Raw genomic sequence first — 15,972 nt, 5'->3', positions numbered from 1 at the left:
TATAAGGGTATCATATGATTTGTTTAGAAGTGATCTGTATAGGCGCCGTGACTTGTGCATATGGGCTGTGCAGCTTCTGGATTGATGAGTCAGGATGCTGGAACGGTATAAACTGGGGAGTTCTTTAGCTTGTACCATTATAACTTTCCTATGGGTGGGGGGAAAAAAAGCGATGGAATGTGAGTTGAGACTAATACTGTACTCTCAGTAAGTGTGAGGGTGACTCTGTGCTTTACTTTCATCTGTCTTCTTTGCAATTTAATTTAAACTCCTTACATAATTGATCCAAAAAACTCTGCTCATTTTGGGGTATGAAAATCCACATGGGGATTACAGTTCTGCTATATTAGTACAATCACAACAGTATTGGCAATACGTTGATATAAGTCCAGAGTACATATTATTTCACTCAATTATAAATGATAAAAAAATGTAACATGATTTATTTAGCACATGAAATTTCTACCATCAGAATGACTGTGGTGAGACATCACTGTGTAGCAAAGTCATTAGGCCTGGTTTTGGACCTACAGACAGGAACATTTTGGTGCTTTTTGCACTGTAGGCTGATGGCATGCTATTTAGCTATGAAGGAAAGCAATCTTCCATTTAAAATGCTTTCACTGAGAGGATTGTGACCCAGCCAGAACTGAAGACTCTTTTAATGACAATGGTTTTGTAAAGCACTACCTCATCGTTGGTAACAGGTATGGAAGAGCAGGACTCCATTTGTCAGGCCTAAAAACCAAGAGGTTGTACAGATTCACAGCTGGAAAGAAACAAAGGTCCTGGACTTGATAGAGCCGATATTAATGCACAAGTTTTAACTGCAGGGTTATTCTCACAAACCCCTACTCTCATCACTAGTCTCTGCTTTTTTCCCTGCTAGGCTGAATACAAGGTGCTATTACCTGCAGAGAAAGCTATCTCAGTCACAGGCTGATAAATGCATTTTTATGGCTAGAGTGAGGTATGGTGGGGAAAAAATAATATAGCTAGAACTACTCAGGGAGGACACCAATGAAGTTCACTTATAAAATCCACCATTACCAGGAATCTGAGGTTACTGTCACAGGAGCAGTACTTTCTGCAACCCTTGGAAATCAGTACATTTTGAAAAAAGCAGTTAATGGGCTCTCCATGTGTGCAGCAGGTATAAGGGAACATTGCTTCTTTTGAGGAGGGATAAGAAATGGTCTGTGCAGCCTGGAAGTAGTGGGCCATGAAACCATATTTCTGTTAAGTGTATTAGAGAGGCAAAGAAAAGAGTGAGTGTTGCAGGCTCCATGAGTTTAAAGTATGGACACTTTGTGACCTGTCTGGGGACCTGGATTTTTCTGGCTAGTCTGCTTTGCTGTGGCTCTTCACATCCATCAAAGTCTGTTCCAGAAGCTCAGGTTTCTACATCTGCTTTCGGCTCAGATCCTTTCCTCAGGTAAGGAAGGCAAAGGCTCTAGACTTGTCAGCTTTTGCTGACAGAGTTGTGCAAGACTACTGAAGCACAAAACTGCTCCTCAATAATAAGCCATCTTTTGCAATGTGGGTGCAGGAAAAAGCATTAGTGGAAAAAAACACACCTGAACATGCTTCCTTTATATATACAAATATATATATATAAATTCTATTATTTGTCTGTTATAAAAGATTTTCTGAGAACAAATATATATATACACTTTATTAAAATAAAAACATTATTTAACTATTTATATTTTTAAAATCCTGTGTAGTTGTTGGAAATAAAAAATCAAATCGGTAACAAACCTACTACAGGAGTACAGTTATGTTCCTGTCTACAAACTAATTCACATGGACAATTTTTTACTATTTGATTTATGAACATACTATCAAGCCTCAGTCTTGGTGGGGACACATGCAGGAAACAAGTAGATCACATAGCACAGTAGAAGAATTAAATATTCATCAAAATTCACTGGGATCTTTGCTATTGCTGTCACTATTACTTTGATGGGAAGGCTGATTGAAATACAACAGCAGTGATTATCATCTATATATAAGCAACAAAAGCAGATTCACTCGGTCCTCCTCTTGCCTGAGTCTAAGGCTGAAGCTGCAATAAAGAACTTTTCATAGCTTCAGCTTTGATTCTTCCTGACAATTTTTATTCACCAAAAGGGCACCTGTTTGGATGAAATTGTACAAAGATTGCTGCAAACATAACATAGGTTTTTTTTGTTTGTTTGTTTGTTTTTGCTAGTGTAATGATGCACTGGTAAAGGTAATGAAGGTAGCTGCAGTTTTCTGGTATGCCAGCTAAATCTATGTGATGATGTAAAATTGCTTTAAGAAATGAACTGACAGCAATTTTCTTCTCTCCACCATCACCTTCATCAACAGCCAGATAGAGCAATCGCACATTACTTCACCTGTCAGTGGTGTATACTACTGAAACATACTCTAAGTAGTGCCCACAGTAGTAGTACCAGCAGCAGAACAGCTGTCTCGACAAGTGAGAAGCATCCTGTCTCCATCCAGAACAGTCTCCAAATGTTTCTGCTCAGTTATGAATAGGAGGTGGGAGGAGGAGGTAAGGAAGTCACGTATACCTGCCACTCACTCTTGGAGGTCACTGCTATCTACTTAAAGCTGGCCGAGTGCCTGTCCCCTGCTGCCAGGCCATAAATATTTCAGTTTAGAGGCCACGGAAATCCAGGCACTGTGTGGCACTGTTCAATCATCCCCTCGGTAATGACAGGTCCAAAGCTTGTTACTTTGCCCATGCTTCGCTGATGTAGTAAGCTTTCTGGTAATTGTGTCCGTAACCCTGCAGAGCTGTCTCAGTTCTAGGAACATAAATACGGTGACAAAACTTAATGACAGAAGGAAAAATAGAAAGGGTATGTCCTTGTGTCAAGTGTAACAGGCCTGGAGCATTACATGGGGTTTAAATGTCTGCTGATGCCGATTCTGTTTCCTGTCTTCCTGCGGCACAGAGATAGTGGAAGTGACAGAGCTGACTGCAGAAGTTCACGTTGGCAGTACACTTTATCAACAAACACGCACGTAAAGCTGTGTTTTTTCCCTAATAACTGTTTCTCAGCAAGTAATACAACATATGCATATACTGTGCTTTGTTCTATGCATAAGCAACGGTTGGCTTTTAGCAATGGTTGCTGAAAATTCAGCGTTTTCGGAGCAGGGTGCCTGCCCGAGGACCTCCCAGCGGACGGGCCGAGCTCTCCCCACCGGCCGGCGGGCACACAGGGGGCGGGAGGCCTCATGCCGGCCCCGTCGCCGCTCCCCGCCCTCCGGCACCTCACTGCGCCGCCCTCCCGGGACGGGAGCCTCCCGCCCGCCCGCGCCGGCACCCTCCCCGCGCCGCCGGTAACGCCGAGGGCCCGGCGGCGGCCGGGGGTCGGGGCGCGGCGGGGCCATTACGCGTCGCGGGCGGGCGGCCCGCCGCCATTTCCCGGCCCGCGCCCGGCGAGTGGTTGATAAAGCGTTCGGGAGGAGTTGGTGTCAGGGCTCCAGTGGCGCAATCGGTTAGCGCGCGGTACTTATACAGCAGTACTAAAGCCGAGCAATGCCGAGGTTGTGAGTTCGAGCCTCACCTGGAGCACAGAGCTTTTTTGGGAGGGGAAAGAGTTTTTTGGGGACTGCTCCTCAGGAAGAAGAGAAACGCGAAAGTTCACGGAAAAATTATGCGTGGGCCCGCACGCGTGCACCCTGCAGGGGCGGGGAGGTGCTGGAGCACGTCCAGGAGGCGGCTGCCTGCAGCTGAACGGGCTGCTGGTGGTGGTCGGGAAGGCAGGCTCGGTTTTAAAAGGTGCATCTGCAAGCATGGAAACGAGCTGAGCTGTGCGCTCGGTTGGTTTAGCGTAGCTTTTCGGTGTGGAATAGTTATCGCTTTCCTTGTAACAGCTGCGTGTGTCACCCTGCTGGAAATAAAAGGTTATTTTATTGGAGGTTACTTAATACAGGGTAAATAAATATTCACCAGAACCATCACTACAACTGCAGAGTAATAAAATCTCATTTACTTTCCTTCCTTCAGCAGTGATATTCCTTGTAATTGCTCACTACCACAGTACTCTTTTAGGAATGTGTCGTCCAGAGAAGGAAGGAGAAGAATTCAAATAATTTTACTTCATAATTGAAGAGGTGGCAGTGCCACAGAAAAAGGGCAATTTCCAGAAGGAGAAAGTTGAGGGACACTGCCCAGTAGGTTTAGGCCCAGAGCTTGTAAGCATGCATGCTAACATCTAATCTACTATCGCAGCAGTGCAGTTTATACTAAAAAGCTCTGTGAGAACCTCAGGATCATGCAGCTGGAGGTATCACCATTGCCTGGTCAGCCCATTAGAGTGTGTACTGCAAGGGTTTGCTCCATATCGTACCACTTAATTTCCACACCTTCCCTATTCTAGTGACCACCTTGTCCCCTCACACCTCTGCAGGAACTTTGCCACTCATTTCAGTGGTGGTACGCTCATGCCTGAACTGCACACCATATCAATATAATAAAGTCTAAATAAACAGAGGTCTGTCCTGTATCAAAGTGATAATACAATTCATCCTTTCTTTGCTGGGAGTTTCACATTTTCTCTGTCATACATGAGTACCGTGTCAAAATGCTGGTGAGTAAAGACAGCATGTAGGAATACTTGCAGACGTATTAGAAATGGTAAAAAATGAAAATACTGCTTTTGTGTAACTGAAAAAGAAATAGCAGAAGACCTATTGATTATGATTGCAGAGGGACTCCATTCCCCAGGTTAGACCCACTTTTTTGAGAAACTGGGGGAAACACTGCTTCCTTCTCTCCCCTTCGTGCTTGTCTTTATGCTTTCAGGAACACCATGGCTCCTGATGAGGAGGAGCCTTGTGTTTGTAATTGGGGTTTGGGTTTGGTTTGCTGGGGTGATTGTACAATTTTGCCAAATACAAGGAGCACAAAACAGATGCTGTTTGGTGCATGCACAGCAGTGATCTAGCTTGTCTACCACTTGCTTCCGCTACACCAGAGAGCGGCAGGACAAGTGGCTGGAGTTGGCACAGTGCTGCAGCCTCCTTCACAAGGCCTTCTTCTGCTCCATCCTACCTGGCTCCTAGTCTGTCTCCAAAGCAATTTTTGTCTGAAAAATTAAAAAAAAAAAAAAAAAAAGGAAAAAAAAAAAAGCCAAGTAAGCAGCACCTGTTAGCATTTCTGTAATTCTCCTGATTGACTCCAGTGCTTCACACCTGAGAGAAACAGTCTGAGATGGGGATTTCACACAGAAGATCATGTAACATTAGGACAACTAATGGGGAATTGACAAGGCTAAAACAATTAAAGAATGCTATTTATCTGTGTGCAGTGGCTGTTTATGAAATAAAGTGAACAGAACTGCTATGAAAGCGTGAGAGCATCCTGATGGAGGCAGGGCTGTAAGATGAGATAAATTACAGCACCCGGTGTGGGGTGGCTCATTGGGACCTGACTGTGGGCACCTGGGCCAAGGCTGTGCTGGGGCCTTCTCGTGACCCATTGTGAGGGGCCTTGCAGGACTTGTGGAAGAAGGGTGCTATTTTGGAGCAGGGGTTGGTGAGTTTGTACTTTTTTTTTTACCTTACTTGGGGGGTTTTCTGGTTTGTTTCCTGTAATTTGCCTTGTTCTTTGCTGTAGGGAGGATGAGGCTAGGGCACTGGCTTGTCCCTGCTGAGGAAACTGTGGTGCTGATAGGGTTGAGGACTGGAGTGCCCCTGGTTGTTCATGTTTGTAACTTTTTCCTCAAGAGTTTATGGGTATCTTACGGGCTTATGAGAGGAAAGTGTATGCTTTTGTTTACAGAGAAGCATTTTTTTTGATGGGCTTCTTGATCCTGAATTATTGGTTAGTGCTTTAATTCTAGTTGATAGTGGCCTGTACCTGTAAGCAGCTACATATTTATGTATATGTGTGTGAGGATATCTTCATATCGTTACTGGAAAGCTCCCACTTTTTGTGTGTGATCGGTATCTTCGTTTTTAAAGCTTTAATATAAGTATATTTAATATAAGTATATTTAGAAGATGTTTGTATGTGTGATGCAATGTGTCAGCTGTACCAAGCTGTATTTAGGGAGTATTGATTCCTTCTTCCCACCTCTTCACCTGACAGTAGCTTGCTTACCTGTGCCATGTTTTCTGTTTGAAAGCAGATGACCAGATGTTGTTTTTCTCCCTCTGAGCCACTGCTGTATGTCACCATCCTCGCAGGGTGACATTGGCTTGGCCAGGGCTGTGAGCTGCTGGGGACTTGAGCAGTCCCTGGGTGTTGCTGGAGGCTTCCTTGGGAGGATTTCCCCATGTAGGCACTGTGTTGATTACTCTGGGCTCTGCAGTTTACCTAGGGATGTACATCTTGTAATCTTTACTATATATATATATTATTTCTCTTTTAATATGTCTGGTGTGAATGTCATGCTTGCAGGCCTGTAACCACCTAGCTCCTCTGAAATCCTTTGAGGATCCTTCTTCTTAAGCTTCTTGTAGCTATTTATTCAAGGTCAAGTATGGACTGTAGTTGCTCTATGGTATTTTCCTGGTTACTTTGTGTTCCTGCTGACTGTAGAATTAGAACTTGCTTTATAGGTACATAGAGAAACTTTATGTACCTGTTTCTTATTGCTCAGGGAGAACTTACAAAGATAGGGCTATTGTGTGGTTTTGGAGAATAAACAATAATCAGCTAGGGAGCAGGCTTACAGTGTTTGCATGACTCTTCTCACCTGGGGAGGCCCACTGGAGCAGGAGATGCAGGGTGTAGAAGAAGGAAGGGCAGGGTTATTGCACAGGCTTACTCACGATATTCCTTCCTGACATTTATTTTTAAAAGTGGCAACTTCTTTTTCTCCCATGTTTTTCTTGTTCTGAGCTCTGTGAAGTTCTTAAGTGTTTGCTTAACTTGATTTATTTGAACATATTGGTCTTAAACTTTGCACACTATGGGGTTTTGTATATTGTAACAAATGCCTGTAAAAGCTTACGGTAAAGACCTGGTACACTTAGTTGTTTTGAAATTAAAATAATAAATATTTTAGTCTTTAAAAATGTGTGTACGTGTTAAATAGCAAATAGGAGTATGTTTTTCTTATTTTTTTCCGATAGATGGCACTGTGGTCCCACAAAGTGAAAAAGAAAACCAAAGCAAAGCATTCCCAGACATCCTAAAAATAGAACTCACTTGCCAAATGGTTCATTGTGTGCAGCAGAGAACAATAGGCAAAAATTCCAAGGGTTGCTTAGAAAACGAAGTCTAGAGGTGTAGATACTTCTCTGTGTGTGTGGTGGTGTTTTTTTTTTTTTCTTTGTTTTCATTTTGTGCGTAGCATCCTGAGGACCTTTCTGAAATTAAAAATCTGTTGATTAGTTGTGTTTGGAGCAGCAGAGATGGATGGGATGTGCCATGTGTTTTAAAGTCTGTATGAATTCAATTCTATTTCAAAGTGCCAACAAAGCAGGCCCAGCTTAGATTCTCTTAAACTTCTTCAAGTTCTGCTGCTGCTGCTTGAGGCTTTCGCGCAGTGCTGCCTGAAGTCCAGGCAGCTGCTTCCCATCGAGGCTGCTCATGCTGTGGAGGTATTAGACTAGGATATAACAGCTAGGGGGAGAGGAACAAAGTGCAGATGCTTGCAAACGAAGGGGATGGACTTGTTTAACCCAAAGATTAATATGTGGTGGAGAAGAAGGATAACGAAGGATGCATATATCCAATAGTGACATGAAAGCTTCCTTGATGAAAAGAACAGCTGAAAGATGAAGGGGGTCCTTGGGCTTACATGGGTTGACAAAAGGAAGAGAAATAAGGAAAAACAGGTAGATTTCATCTATTGCTCTCTGGAACCCAGGAAGTGGGTGTTACAAGGAGGGAATGGGCAAAGGGGGAGGGGGGCCAAAAAAAAAAGGAAGAGGGAACAGAGGGAGCTGGTAAAAGAACATAGGTGAGGAAGCTTTTTTTTTTTTTTTAAAAAAAAAGATACACTTATAACCAGACTATCCAATATATGAATGTTCTTTGTAGGGCAATGGAAAACAAATGGGTAAGTGTGAGCCAAGCATGCTAGTCTAAGAGTTGCTATAGAAATCAAATTGGCCTGCCCATTTTGCCCAAGCAGAGTGATCTCAAAAGGTTTTTCTTCCTTGTGTGTTCTGAGTGGTTACTTCAGTGTGCTGATGTAAGGAACCTTTCGCCTCTCTCGGGATTAGAGCTGGTGTTGGGAGGGCTGAAGAGCTCAGCTTTCTGGTCTGGAAAAGGAAGGAAGTGGACAATCAGCACTGGTGTTTGTGACCATGTAATTTTCTTGCTTATGCTGAGTTTTCTGTGTTAGGTTCTGCTTTTAAGGTGGAAAAAGTCTCCTGGTTTCCTCAAATAGTTTTGGTGCAGCCTAAATATTTGAAACCTTGGAAAAGGCTCAAAACACAGTAAGACAAACCAAACCAGATCTAGAGTGAGAACAAGCTAGGGAAGTGGCTGAAATGGCAGGGAATAGTCTGTGTGTCTGTAACTAAAAATGCTGGTGGAGGCATGCTCCCTTGAAGGAGGGAGTTGAGCCTGTACTGCCTGCTTTGTATGAGGTCTTTGTTCATTGGTAGCCAATTTAGGATATTGCTAAGGAAATGTATTTAATTTTTTTAACATGGAATTAGACATATGAAGATTGAGGAGGGGAGCAACAACTTTTAAAGGTTTAACTTTGAAAAAAAATGAATGAAATATCAGAGGCATTGTGCTGCAGGTCATGTAGGCATGTGTAACTTGGAGTTAGCTTTTTTTTTTTTTTTTTTTTTTGTGAAGAGAGGCTGTCAAACCAATCACAAACATGAAAAACTAAAAGTATTTGCAAGGAAGAGAATAATAAAACTGGGTCAATTGGCTTCATTGCTTGCATTTGCTTTCTGTATATCCTGGCCATTGAATGAGGATTAGAGTTGGTTAACTATAATGCTTTATTTTTAAGTACTATTTACACACAGTTTGAAAGAATTTAAAGAAGGATATACCTTTATCTTTAAGGAGAGGCATGTCAGGCCTGTTCCAGCAAGGATAGAGTTGGGTTAATATTAAAAAGCATTCCAGTAATGCAACTTCATGTAGCTTTGCCTGTGAACTGCATCCTGCAAAGGGCATCTGCAGCTTTCGTGTACACTTGAATGCCGTTGCACCAAGCTGAAAGCATCTTCCAAGTGAAAATATCAGCTCTTGTTTAGGGCCTGGGGAGCTTTGTAGCAAAGTGGTGCTGGATCTAAGGGTTCTTTCAGCTGAGGGGAGTGGTGAGTGCTTCTCTGCTCAGTGCCCAGGCCCAAGGCCGTGGTTTTGCCTCTCCCTGCTGGCCTTGCTCTGCCTCTCCTTCCCATCACAGGGGGCTCAGCTTCAGCAGGAGAGGGGCACCTGCTGGAGGAAAGCTGTCATCACCGGAGTCATTGACAGGTTTTCTTAGTTTCTTACAGCATTTGGCCAAATTCTCAAGGCTGCCTAGGGCATGACCATGTGATGTTGATGTTTGTTCACTTCTAAGCATCTAATATTGCAAAAAGTCGTTCTGGTGCAAGTGTGACATTTGAAGTGTTCCTGCCTTAGTGGTTACTCTGGGGCTTGGAAGATCAGTATTTGCAGCTCCTGCCTTCTTACCGTTGTTTATTGTGCCTGTACATTAGGCTCAGCATTGGTACTCCTTTTTCCAGGCAGGTCACTAACCACCTCCGAAGAATGCTGTCCTGTCTGAGAGCTGCGTGGCTGCCCAGTACTGCAGAGCTCACTTGCTGGGGCTCCTGGCTGTTCTGAGGCAAGTGTGAAAACCGATGGCTTACACACAGCTGTGTGTGCAAATTGCCTGTGCACGGTGATATGGATGGCTTCACTTTTCAGGCATGTAAAGCTCAAAAGTCTTGAGGTGGTCAGACATACAAATCCTCTTAAATGATGTTTGGGCACCTCAGTGTTCTGCAGTTTTTTGAATGCACTGGATCTGTAGCCTGTCATCTAAATGCCTTCAAAGGGGAAGATAAAACTGTCAAGGAATGGATATTGGTGACTGTTTTTGAGATATAGCATTAAAGAATAATACAAACGGGTACATTTTCACTATGTCAGTGAATTTGCCTCATGCTGTATAAGAGGATAAATTTTGGCCCAAAGTAATGGGAAACTTATGTCTGGCTGCAAGGAAACCAGGAATTTCACAGGGCTTTAAAGTATGACCCACTGCATTATTCAGTATGTGTGATTTTTGGCATGATTGAGCAGTAAATACTGGTTGAAAACAGAAGCAGAAATTATAGGGTAAATAATTCAGGCCAAAGAGAGGCCTCCACTTCTGCATGCGTAGTAAAGGAAATGGAAGCAGAACCACAAAATACAATTGGTGGGAAGAAGAGCAGCAGTGTGGAACATATGAATTTACCATTTGCTGCTAAAACTGAGTATGATCCTCTGAGGTGACATCTGAAATCAGGAGGGTGCAATCACCTCCTCTGAGTGCAGAATGACTGGTACATCACACGAAGACTGCTGCACTTGGCAGGCATTATTTTGGGGGGCACTTCCTGTGCTGCAGCCACTGAGTTGGAGGATATAGTGCTCCTTTGGTAGATGATCTAATGAGTTCTGTGACTTGACTTTTAAAAATCTTCATATCTTTAGAAAGAGATGGCTGTCGGGCTAGATACACTGCACTCTGTACGAAGAGAACTTCTTTATGCTAAATTGTTTTTTCTCATCTATTTTTTAATTTAGTATCTAAGTAGATAGATGGCTTTGGTTACTGACATAGGACAGTGCTAATCTCCTTCATACATAGAGAGCTATGTAAGCTCTGCTTCTGCATGTGATTTGATGTGATGGTGCTTTCTGTTCAGGCAAAAAAGAGCCAAAGTAGTGCTGATGGAAGTGTTTGAGCATTGAGGCCTAGCAGTGTGGTTTCATTTTGCTTCATTTGGAATGAGAGTGATCTTCTGAAATCTGCAGGACCTTGTGCAAGTGAGGTGCAAATTAAGGCAAATAGCAGAAAGAACTGTTAGCACGGTAACTTCTCTAGCTTAGGCATGTTTTAGTTACTCTTGGAGCTTAGACTGCCTTGGCTGAATGTGTACGAGTGTTTTCACAATGGGGAGGTTTATCACTAGGGTGTGACATCTTGGGGTGCCATGGATTGAGGAGAACAGCTAGCGGTGCTGATCAGATGTGACCCGTGGTGAGCTGCTGCTTCAAGATTGCTTCCTTGTGCAGCGTGATAACTGGAAGACTGTAGTTCCTTGATGTCTCCAATGAATTCTGGTTTGAAATACAAATCTTGTCTGTATTTAATTTTTACATGGAATATTTCTACTTATTAAGTTGCTTATTTTCTCTGGAAGCTAATCCGTTGGATAATAGGGTGAAAATTCTTGTAGCTTACTCTGTTAAATGACTGCTGGACAATGAAAGAAAAGAGGGTTTAAGGGTCAATTTGGAAAGTAACTTAGACCAGAAGTTTCCAATAACAGTTGTGGTTTGGATACAGTTGAAAAAAGAACAGCATCTAAATTCAATTGTACTTGCATTGGCTGAGTAATAATCTTAGAGTAGATGTGAACAATGCGCATTGGAGACTAACAAGCCATATCCTCAAAGAAAACTATAGCTGGTGGAGGAAAAACTGGTAGTGATTACAAGCGATGAAAGTGCTGGTCCTGGCTGTCCTACTCAATAAATAAACTTGAAGGGGTATTAGCAGCATTGGTTGTAGCAACATTTAACCATCTGGCTTGGCTTCTGTGGGATGTTTCTAAAAAAGTAAATACCAGTTAGTGGAACTGCGTCCACTGAAACCGTAGGCAAACTTGGCACTGTGTTGCTGTGTTGGCAGTTGCTTGTGCACTGTGCATCCCACGCTTGATTTGCCTGTGATCATTTGACTTGATAGGGCAGATGTTTCCATGATGTTCATGGACCACTAGTGCTCTATGAAGTCCTAGTAAGTGCTTCTTCAAGTTACCATGCATCGGTCTAACCATGCTGGTGGTCTGCAATAAACTTTGAGGTGGCTTCAGACCTACAAAGCTCCGTCCTGGAGCATTGGTGGCTGCAACTCCAAACTTGACTGTTGCACAGCAGACAAAATATATATATATTAAAAAATCAGTGTGTCTCTTGCATAATCAAATCTTGTGTTTTTACTATTTCATTGGCTTAGAATTGTAAACATGATTGTTGATCTGGCAAAAGTGCTTCTTGTGTATTTACCATGCAGATATTTCTGGGCTACCCTGAGTACATGAGCACTTGCTGTAGCTTAGTGTCGCTGTTGACCGCATTTCCCATGTGTTCTGCTTGTGCCTTCCTTTACTGATAAACAATTTCCATCTTGTTTTTGTCTTTGACAGTCTAATGTTCATAAAATGATCAATTTGGTGCAAAATGGCAGCTTACTACATGTATTTTATTTGACTTATCTTTTCCTAAAATCTGGCTTTCTCCACCCCATAAGCAAATGGAATTAAGGATAAATGTTTTAATCTCTGAGCAATGCATTCCTCCCACCCTGCCAGTACCGCTAAAACTACTTTGAAATACACAATGATAGTATTTCTTGGTATCTGATTCATCCTGTAATCAAACTGACAGACATCAATGGAGCACTTAAGATTTTATGCTTGGAATGAAGTCCAGTTGAGTGCTTCTGGAATCTTCTGGTAATTTCTTTTTTATCAGTGTAAGTGATGTAGCACGGTTCCATCATAATTACTGCAGAGCTGCACCAAATCAAATTAGATCATATGATTGAGGCTGATTTTTTTTTTTCCGAAGAACTTTTTTTTTTCTTGGAAATGAAAAGATGGTAACAGAGGCAGATGTGTAACTTCCACCACTTGGTGGATTTGTTTGCGTTTGCCATCCTGTATATAGAAGAGACCTATTCCTTCTGATTAGTATTCCCTGATAGGTTGCTTACAGTCTGCTCAAAACGAGTATCAGGTGCAATGCTAATGCAATGGTGTTATAATGTAATTCTGTCCTTGCTTCAGTGCAAGGTATGGGAAAATCAGACTTGTACCGTTAAGCATCTGTGTCTAGTAAACCCATGCATGACAAAGTTGGTGCACAGGCTCACATTCTCCTTCTGTTTACATTGATAGGAATTGAGGTTCATGTTAACTCAGTTAAGTGAAGTTATATCAGATTTGTACTGGTGAAATGGGAACAAAAATATCTAGCACATGCTTTTAAGTGTTGTACTAAGATAAACAGTACTAAAGACTTTTTCTGAGAAGTGCCAATCAAACAGAACTGCATGAATTGCAGACTGCTTCTTTGGCAACGTTTGTGTGGTACGGACCATGCTGGGGGAGAACTCTGTATGTGTACCTAAATTCATCTGCCACTGCTCATCTGGCTCATAGACAATATGTGACTGTGGTACCTTTGTACAATCACAGAATGTCCCAGGTTGGAAGGGACCCACAAGCATCATGGAAATCAACTCCTGGCTCCACATGGGACCACCCAAAAATCAAATTCAGTGTCTCAGAGCTTTGTCCAAATGCTTCTTGAACTCTGCCAGCTCGGTGCTGTGACCACTGCCCTGGGGAGCCTGTCCCAGTGCCTGGCCACCCTCTGGGTGCAGAACCTTTCCCTAACCCCCAGCCTGACCCTCCCCTGTCCCAGCTCCACACCGTTCCCTTGGGTCCTGTCGCTGTCCCCAGAGAGCAGAGCTCAGCGCCTGCCCCTCCGCTCCCCTCGTGAGGGAGCTGCAGGCCGCCATGAGGCCTCCCCTCAGCCTGCTCTGATCTGGGCTGAGCAAACCAAGGGGCCTCAGCTGCTCCTCATACGTCTTCCCCTCTAGGCCCTTCACTATCTTTATAGTCCTCCTTTGGATGCTCCCCGACAGTTCTAGGCCCTTCTTATGTTGCGGGGCTCAAAACTTCACACAGTGCTTGAGTTGAGGCTTCATCTATAACAAAAGCTTTGCTGAAATACAAGATGACATCATTTGCATTAATTTTTTTTTTTATATCCATCCCTTGGAAGAGAAGATAACTAATTATTCTGCAACTAGTTGTAGGGAAATAAAATCAGTAATACAGGCTCTTCAGTTTTTTGATAGGGCTGTGCCAAAGCATGGTAGACCTGGTAGGTGGAATACCTGCCCAGGCTGCGGGAGGGGATGGTATCCTCCCTGATCAGCTGTTTCCTCTCTGCACATGCAGGGGAACCTGTGGGCTTGGATGTCCTTCCTATCCCAGAGTTGTCACTATGCATGAAATGATAGTTTTAGGGGCCTGCTGCAAACAGGAGGCACCTTCTGCAGGGCTTCAGTGCTGCCTCATGCATTGTGTGTGGAAATCTGTGGGGTTTTAATGAGTGTTGGTGGCCCTCTCATTAACGGGGAGTAAGTACAGCTGCTGTCCTTGACTGCAGTTAAACTTGTCTGTATGCACAGATGCTTAATCGGAAAATATTTGTTACTTCCTCTCAATTTGATTAGATTAAATAGATTTAAATAGGTTTGAATGTTCAAAAGCCTCTAACCGAGCCTTTGGAAAGAGCTATTATGCCATTAAGACGCGATTTTCAGCAGATGGCAGCATTGCACTCTGTAACTTTATTTTTCTAGCAGTGGCTCTGCAACTCTTTACTCTTAGGCTGGCAGGAAGCTGCCAGCTAAAAAGTAATCCAAAACCACTTCTAAAATGTTGTGAAATACAGGTCTTAATAGATGATGATAATTAGGTATTGTTACAGACTCATGGCTTTCGTATGGAAAATAGTAGTGTGCTGTGTAAGAAAATACTGTACTAAAAAGCAATAAGAGTATGCCCATTTTTTGTCAACTCTTGAAGTAATTGCTTTGAGGTAAAAGGAGCCAATCTGATAGATTTGTTCTTATTTGTAAAAATAAATAAATAAATAATAATAATAATAAAAAAATAGCAAATACCTTAAAGATGCCAGACTTTGAACTGGAACCACGTGCATAGAGCTGTAAGTGCCTTCCTGCTTACTAGGTCTTTAAGACTGCAACCCTGTTTCTTCTTTAGAAAAAGTTAAACTGAGTTTCTTAGTGCTTTATACTATATCTTGTAGACAACTTGGTTACAGACTCTGAGCAATATACAAGCAGATGTTACCTTGTTAAAAGTTATCGTGGTTACAGGTTCAGATGCAATACTGTTTTTTGTGTATTTTTTTTTTTCTGTGAGAAATCCGTTAAAAATACTAAACTTGTATACGAAGCATATGTGTGATTCTACACTATAGCTTGTCAATGTATAACCATAATGGAAAAATTGGAGAGGATCCCCACCGGCATCTTTTGCTGATTCACGAGCACTCCCCTAAGAAGGTGAAGGAACCAAAAACTCTTGCTGCTTCTAAAGGGCTGGCTTTAGTGACCTCTTCAGAGACAACCTTCTAGTTCCAGGTAGATATCTATCCATGATGAATGACTATATACACAATCCCAAACTGTGCAAGAGAACTCATTTTTCATGTGCTTCCTTAGGGAGAACATGAAACTATTTTTAGGCGCACTTTGAACGGACCGTATTGCAACTAGCTAGCACTGATGTAAATGGCAGTGCGAAACACAAGGCAATAAGAAATGGAAACCAGGTCCAACTAGTGCAGCTATTCAGAAAGAGGTTAAAAACATACCTCTACTGCAGGTTATGCTCACAAAACTGTTGGGTAGAAGTAAGTATAATGATACAAATGGAAAGGAAGCTTTATGTACCGATGTTAGAGATTGGCTTGAGAGTGACTGAAGTGAAGAAACCTTTCTCCTTTCCTTCCCCTCCCCTTCTTTGCAGCTCAAAATAAGTGTATATTGGTATAAGCAAAGCAAAGTTCAAGCTGAATGATTTGGGCTACCCTCTGGAAAGATTCTGCCCTTTGTCAAGCAAATAAACCACAATCAAAATTGTGAGACACTTATCCTTATTTTTTGCAATCAAAGTAGAATGTTGCAGGTGCCAGACTAGTTTGCAGAGATGAATGAATAGCTCTCCAGCTATATG

General features: G+C 42.5%; 1 long non-coding RNA gene and 1 other non-coding gene across 12 annotated transcripts in view; both read left to right on the top strand.

The window, feature by feature from the left end:
• The first annotated feature begins 3,482 nt into the window (after positions 1-3,482).
• On the top strand, positions 3,483-3,577 carry TRNAI-UAU. Its single transcript has 2 exons — positions 3,483-3,520; positions 3,542-3,577. It is a non-coding gene; the product is annotated as a tRNA-Ile (tRNA).
• Positions 3,578-5,441: 1,864 nt separating this feature from the next.
• Positions 5,442-15,972, top strand: part of LOC118164310 — a 370,599-nt gene continuing 360,068 nt past the window's right edge. For 10 of the 11 annotated variants that reach the window (XR_004749429.1, XR_004749432.1, XR_004749431.1 and 7 more), the window contains exon 1: positions 5,442-5,542. This is a non-coding gene — a long non-coding RNA (uncharacterized LOC118164310). Of the gene's footprint in view, positions 5,543-5,624; positions 5,735-15,972 lie in introns of those variants that run through there. The other variant, XR_004749423.1, reaches the window with a different exon arrangement.

Source organism: Oxyura jamaicensis, chromosome 3 (genome assembly GCF_011077185.1).
Source record: "Oxyura jamaicensis isolate SHBP4307 breed ruddy duck chromosome 3, BPBGC_Ojam_1.0, whole genome shotgun sequence".
Lineage (NCBI taxonomy): Eukaryota > Metazoa > Chordata > Aves > Anseriformes > Anatidae > Oxyura > Oxyura jamaicensis.
This window is presented reverse-complemented; position numbering and strand designations above follow the sequence as displayed.